Source organism: Cyprinodon tularosa, unplaced genomic scaffold (assembly GCF_016077235.1).
Source record: "Cyprinodon tularosa strain WSP-4 unplaced genomic scaffold, ASM1607723v1 ctg99, whole genome shotgun sequence".
NCBI classification, from domain to species: Eukaryota; Metazoa; Chordata; class Actinopteri; order Cyprinodontiformes; family Cyprinodontidae; genus Cyprinodon; species Cyprinodon tularosa.
This window is the reverse complement of record NW_024039773.1, coordinates 138636-145147: the sequence shown is the minus strand read 5'-3', so window position 1 is coordinate 145147 and position 6512 is coordinate 138636. Positions and strand designations below refer to the sequence as shown.

At 36.0% G+C, this 6512-nt stretch overlaps 1 long non-coding RNA gene across 1 annotated transcript; it reads left to right on the top strand.

Annotated features, from left to right (window-relative positions):
* Positions 1-202: 202 nt before the first annotated feature.
* On the top strand, positions 203-4703 carry LOC119777210. Its single transcript, XR_005279895.1, has 3 exons — positions 203-450; positions 4371-4422; positions 4601-4703. It is a non-coding gene; the product is annotated as an uncharacterized LOC119777210 (long non-coding RNA).
* Positions 4704-6512: the final 1809 nt, after the last annotated feature.

The window sequence follows — 6512 nt, the reverse complement described above, 5'->3', positions numbered from 1 at the left end:
TAGCTGAATAACGTAGATGTACAGATTTTTTATTTTTTTGCCTAAGACCCGCCATGAATCCCCCAAAGGTGATTACATTTCCAGTAAATTATTAGTGCTGCAATACTGGCTTATGCTGGAAGTGTTTACACCACCGAGCAGTAAGCCTACAAGCAAAAAAAAAAAAAGAAAAAAGAAACGAAAAAATAAACATAGAGAATGAAAGCGTGTAAGGACAGGTGCGACCTAAATGAGTTTCAAGAGAGAACGCTGGATGGATGGGGGAGCTTGGCAGTGAGACGCACTCACCATCAGAGACCTTCAGGCATCAATCATTCCTGCTGAGCCTGTCAGGAAAACGTTCGGCCCGTGGCCAGCAGGCAGGTGCTGAACCCGCCAAAGGAGGATGAGAGTTAATGCTGGCCAACCTGTTGTCATCCTCCCACAATTACCAGCACAACTGGCTTTAAGGTAATGACAGCTTAATTGTAATTCCACTCACTTCCATACAGCACTGCAGTTTGTTGTCATGGGGTCTGATGACAAGGTTAGATCAAGATGCATCGCAAATACTTTTATTACCTTGATTACCTTGGCTATGGTTCAAAGTGAACTGCCTACTCTATGTGCACTGTATATAATAAAAGTGAACACCCAACTCCCCATATTTTAAGCTTTACTTACAATATTTTTCTTTAAATATTTATTCAATTTCTATTGATATTTTGTTATTTCTAGTATAACGATTTACAAAGGTTGAAATGAAATGAAATGAAATTTATTCGAACATGATACAAATATAAAAATAAAATAGTGCACAGTAACAAGAAGTGCATAAAAAAGAAGAGAAAAAATACAGATATTTGTTTCAATTAACATATCATGCTCAAAATGGGGTAGGAAGAAGTGAAAACTTATTAACTCCTACCCCCTAAACACTTGAAAACTTACAGTCCTACTGTTATTAAAAAAATCTAAGTCAAGAGAAAGTCAAAGTGACAGTCAGCAGTTACTAATATTTACCTAAACATTTCCCTTTTTATGCTGGTTTGTCTTTCCAAACCCTTACACCAAGTTGTTATCTTCAATACACACATTTTTGCTTTCTCTCACTCATATGTCTATCTCTATTGAAAATGACCTCCTTATATTTTCTTTTGAATTTTATTAAACTATTGCTTTGTTTTAAATCTTCATTTAAGTTGTTCCATAACTTTACACCTTTAATTGAAATACAGAAGCTTTTTCTTGTTGTTCTCAACTTGCGCATCTTTAAAGGAATAGTTCACCCAAAACATGATTAGCCTTCATTTTCTACTCACCCCCATGCTGAACAACACTCTGGAGTACTTTTTTGATATCTCAAATGCATCTGGAGATCTGGGAGGCTTCTTGCTGTCTGCTGACACTAAATAAAAATATTCAATAAAGGGATCCAAAATTGGTTGTAGCAGCAGCCTTTATTTGAGCGATATTTAGTTTTTATGTAAATACAATACAATAAAATAAGAATAGAGTAGAATAGAAGTCAACTTTACTGTCATCACAAGTACATAGCAGCAAAATTCACTGTCTGCATTTAACCAATCCCCTTGGGCAGCAGCGGGCTGCCATTGTGCGGCACCCCAGGAACAGTGTGGGGGTTAACCCTTTAAAACCTGATCCAAGAATAAAACAAAACAGAAAATTACTTTTTTTTTTGTTTGAATTCCTTATTTGCCTTTTTAACAAAATATGTAAAAAGAAGAAACAGAAATACATTTTTGATATTAATAATTTATTAATATGCGATAAGTCAAGATTATTTTTTGTGTAGTCTTCTGTAGTCCCTCTGTTATCAGGTATATCTGATTGTGTACAATAGGATTTTGAGCAAAGTTTTTACCATTAAATTATGCAAAAGGTGTCAGATGCAAAACATTTCAGAAACCGTATGTATCAAATATGATACATTTGGCATTATAGGGTTAAAGGAATAGTACACCCAAAACATGATTAGCCTTCATTTTCTACTCACCCCCATGCCGAACAACACTCTGGAGTACTTTTTTGATATCTCAAATGCATCTGGAGATCTGAGAGGCTTCTTGCTGTCTGCTGACATTCAAATAATGGAGGTCTATGGTGCCCGAGACAGAAAGGTCCATAAAAGTCCACAAAAAACGTGTCAATATTCCTCCATACTGCTCATCCAATGTATTCCAAGTGTCCTGAGTGGGTAGCATCCAGAATTTACTCGAAACAAAGTCATTTAGAATGTTTTTAGAGCATAAACAGTAGTGTATAGGATTTCCTGAAAGCGCGCGCCTGCGAGTTCACGAGTCTACGGAAACCGCGGCAGACCAAACCAGATGAAAGTGCGCATTCAGCTCGGCAAATAACTCATGCTCTTCCTCAACACTGAAGTCCTCAGACATTTTTCTTTCGTTGTTTCTTTCTTTGCACAGGTAAACAGCAAATTTCTTCTTCTACGCTTGCATTATCGGCAGAGCAGATGCTGAATGCTCACTTTCATCTGGTTTGGTCTGCCGCAGTTTCCGTAGACTCGTGAACGCGCTTTTAGGAAATCCTATACACTACTGTTTATGCTCTAAAAACATTCTAAATGACTTCGTTTCAAGTAAATTCTGGATGCTACCCACTCAGGACACTTGGAATACATTGGACGAGCAGTATGGAGGAATATTGACACGTTTTTTTGTGGACTTTTATGGACCTTTCTGTCTCGGGCGCCATAGACCTCCATTATTTGAATGTCAGCAGACAGCAAGAAGCCTCCCAGATCTCCAGATGCATTTGAGATATCAAAAAAGTACTCCAGAGTGTTGTTCAGCATGGGGGTGAGTAGAAAATGAAGGCTAATCATGTTTTGGGTGTACTATTCCTTTAAGTTTGAGTAACCCCTTAAATTATACCCCACTTCTCTTTCAGAAAACATGCTCTGTATGTGCTCAGGTAACAACTTTTTAGATACTTTGAACATGAATTGAGCCATTTTAAATTCTACAAGCTCGTCAAATTGGAGAATTCTGGATTTTTTGAAGAGTGGGTTTGTATGCTCATAATAACCGACATTATGGATGATTCTAATAGCTCGTTTCTGTAGGATGGTTACCGGATGTAAAGAACTCTTGTAATTAACTCCCCACACTTCACAGCAATATGATAGATATGGTAAAATCAGAGAGTTATATAGGATATGAAGTGATTCAGCATTCAATACATGTCTAGCTCTAGCCAATATAGATATGCTTCTACTGAGTTTACCCTGTAAATGTTTAATATGAGGCTTCCAACTAATTTTGTCATCTATTAATCTATTATTACGCGGAGAAACTTGGATTTCAGTATCTTTGTAACAGTTCCCAAAAACAATGATTTTTGTCTTGTCCAAATTTAATGATAATTTATTATTGTCAAACCATATCTTTAACTTACTCATCTCTGAGGTGACTGTTGAGAGAAGATGTTCTAAATTGTCGCCAGAGACTAGAATATTTGTGTCATCCGCGAATAAGGTAAATTTTAATACATTTGGACAATTTACTGATATCATTTTTATAGAGATTAAATAAGACTGGTCCTAATACTGATCCTTGTGGTACTCCACAGACAGCCTCCTGCCAGTCAGATTCCACATCTCCCAGTTTCACAAATTGTTTCCGTTGAAAATGTTGTGCAGTTTTAAACCCTAAAATATATTTGGTTATCTCCTTCCTAAGGATGATTTTGAGCTCTGCTCATAAAAATGGCCGCTGTACTTTTCCAATAACTTAGCACACAGGAAAAAAATCTAAATCTAGATAAGTAATTTTTTCTTAAAATAAGTTAATTTGTTCTTGAATTGTGGAGGTAAAAGAGACATTTTGCCAATTGAACAAGACAATTTACACTTATGATAAGAAAACACAATTGCATTGTCTTACTTCAAGTGCATTTTATCTAAATATCTAATTTTAAGAGTAAAAATACTAATTCCATTGGCAAATCATCTCATTTTCCTACTCAAATTAAGAGTAAATAAACTTTTTAGGAATTTTTTACTTATTTCTAGATCGTTTTTCCAGTGGCAAAACATGCACATTTATGAATTGAAGAGTAAAAGTAATCTAGGGCTGTAACTAACAATTATTTTGCAAATCTATTATGTTATATGTACGTATGTTATCATTATTTTTACACAACCTGCCATCTACCCGAAATGTTAGTAATTGACGTTCATGACCCCGGATATCCCTTTTATCATCATTTCTGGTCAACTTTCGACTGTCAGATTTTATCAAAGGAATGCACCCATTTCAGGTCACAGTTACTTGTTGTTATATCTTTGTAAATAATGTCATAGTTTGCAATATTCATATGCTTTTCTTCCTTTATTTTACTTGAAAAAGCTTGACTTTGGTTCAGCGACAGACCCCGCCTCTCACCCATAGCCTGCAGGAGGTAAGGCACCCTGGTAGAATAAGCTGGAGATGGTGGAAAGATAGATGGATGGATTGATTACTATGGTTTGAAAATATTTCTTACAATCTGTATTTATTTGCACCTTGAGTTCATTTTTTTTTTTGAGAATTTATTTTGGATTGATTTGAGAGACTTTTCAATCTGTTTTTCATTACAGGATTGAGGATTCCCCATGTGAGATGTGAAAATAGGCACCTTTAAAGGAAGAGATCAAAAATCCAATTTGAAATTTCTTTTTTCTGCTTGAAGAGAAAAGATGGTGGCAGTGGTGTGTGTGTGGGGGGGTTGTTTGGGAGGGAAGAGGTTCAGTGTTACGAGAGATTACATTGGCTTCCTGCATTCTTGCAATAAAGTATTTTTTTGCTTATCTTAGACTCCTATCTTCATCTAATTATTTTTTGCTCATGATAGAACAAGTTCATATATCCTTTTAGGGAAACTTTTGATGACAATAGCAAAGCAAGTAATCAACATTACAAGCACCACCTGTGTGTAAACAGGTCTGCTTCTTTTCCTACGGTACTTTCCTTATTGAACAGGCAAACATTATGGTGATTAATTGCTTGAAGATAGCAACAAAACCAGCTCATGTTGTGTTGCTGTATTAGAGTCAACTGTAGATTTGTTTGGATCATTCATCATAATTTTTCATTCACCACCGCCTTGAATAATCGCATTTCATCTTCATTGTGGCACCACAGGAAGTTACTTTTGGTCTGTTCTCCCTAACTTTGCTGTTAAAAAAGAATCCTAATAATAATAAGAAGAAATGCATAGATTTGCCTTCTACATTTATATTTGCAAAATATGCAAAATCTGCTCACCCTCTCTATGAATGATTAGAAATAATCTGCTGTAAAGCTCAGAAAGATACACTCTAAGAGCAGAAGGTTAAGTCACACAGCGGATTCTGTAGAAGTTTGTTAAATAGGTCATATGAATCCTAGCTCACAAAGCGGTAAGCGGTGTGAGAAATTATTCTCATGAATATGCATGAATCAAAAATACATTTTAGATGAAAGTAGAATTTTAATGTACAGTGTTTTGGAATAGCATTTTTACACAGGGAAACATTGTTACATTATAACCACTAAACCTCAACATACTGTATATTAATGGTGCTTTTTGTTTTTATTTTTACTACCCCAGTATGAAGCAGAACAAAACTGTCAGAAAAGGGAAAATAATCAAAGTCAGATGTGTATTTACTTTTTAAACTTCTATCTTTCCTGGTTTGTCACCACCAGTTCTGCACATTCAGAGCTATACATTTCCTATTGAGACAGTGATCTTCAGACTCTATTGTTGAGGACAATATTTCTATTATTTTTTATTTTTTTTTAAATGTCCAAACATTCCGACATGTCATTTTTCTTGGCCTTTTTGTAACATAGCAGTACTCTGACAGGCAGGTTGTAGAAACATTGTTGTGACATTGTGGCCCCAGCAGTCAGAGCACCAGTGTGGGTGTACTGGTCTTTTTGCTCCCAGATGCGTAGCTCATTGTGCACAACTGCATGTTGCTTAAACCTCCTTTGCTCAAACGAATTGTGTTTGTTGCTTACCTGTTGTGTCCTGGCCTGCCTCCCTGTAATCCTCATTTTTATTCCATATATTAGGGACCCCCCAAATTGATGGCGAGATGTAGCGGGGACCCACTAATTTTATATATATTGTATGAAATTGTGTTCTATCAATCTGGTCCTATAGTCTCTCTATTACAGATGGAGTAATGTAACAAAAGTAATTTCTCCCTGGGATTATTAAAGTATTTCTGATTCCTGGTTGATGGGACAGGTGTTGTGAATGAAACGGTGCCCAGCTTGAAAGAGCTCCAGTGTGTCGCTGAATGTGTGCATTGATGACTGAAAGACATCTTCTGCCTCCATTTATCTGTTTACTACAGTCTGTTGAATTCATGTTAATGTGGATTTAAAGACATGTCAGTTAGTGGAAAAAAACTGAACAGGGGAATTAAAAAAAAAGAAAAGAAAAAAAAAGTCCAATCAATCAAACTTTCATGACCCCTATACAGTCCCATTCGTTAGCATGACATTCTACCGGGCCAT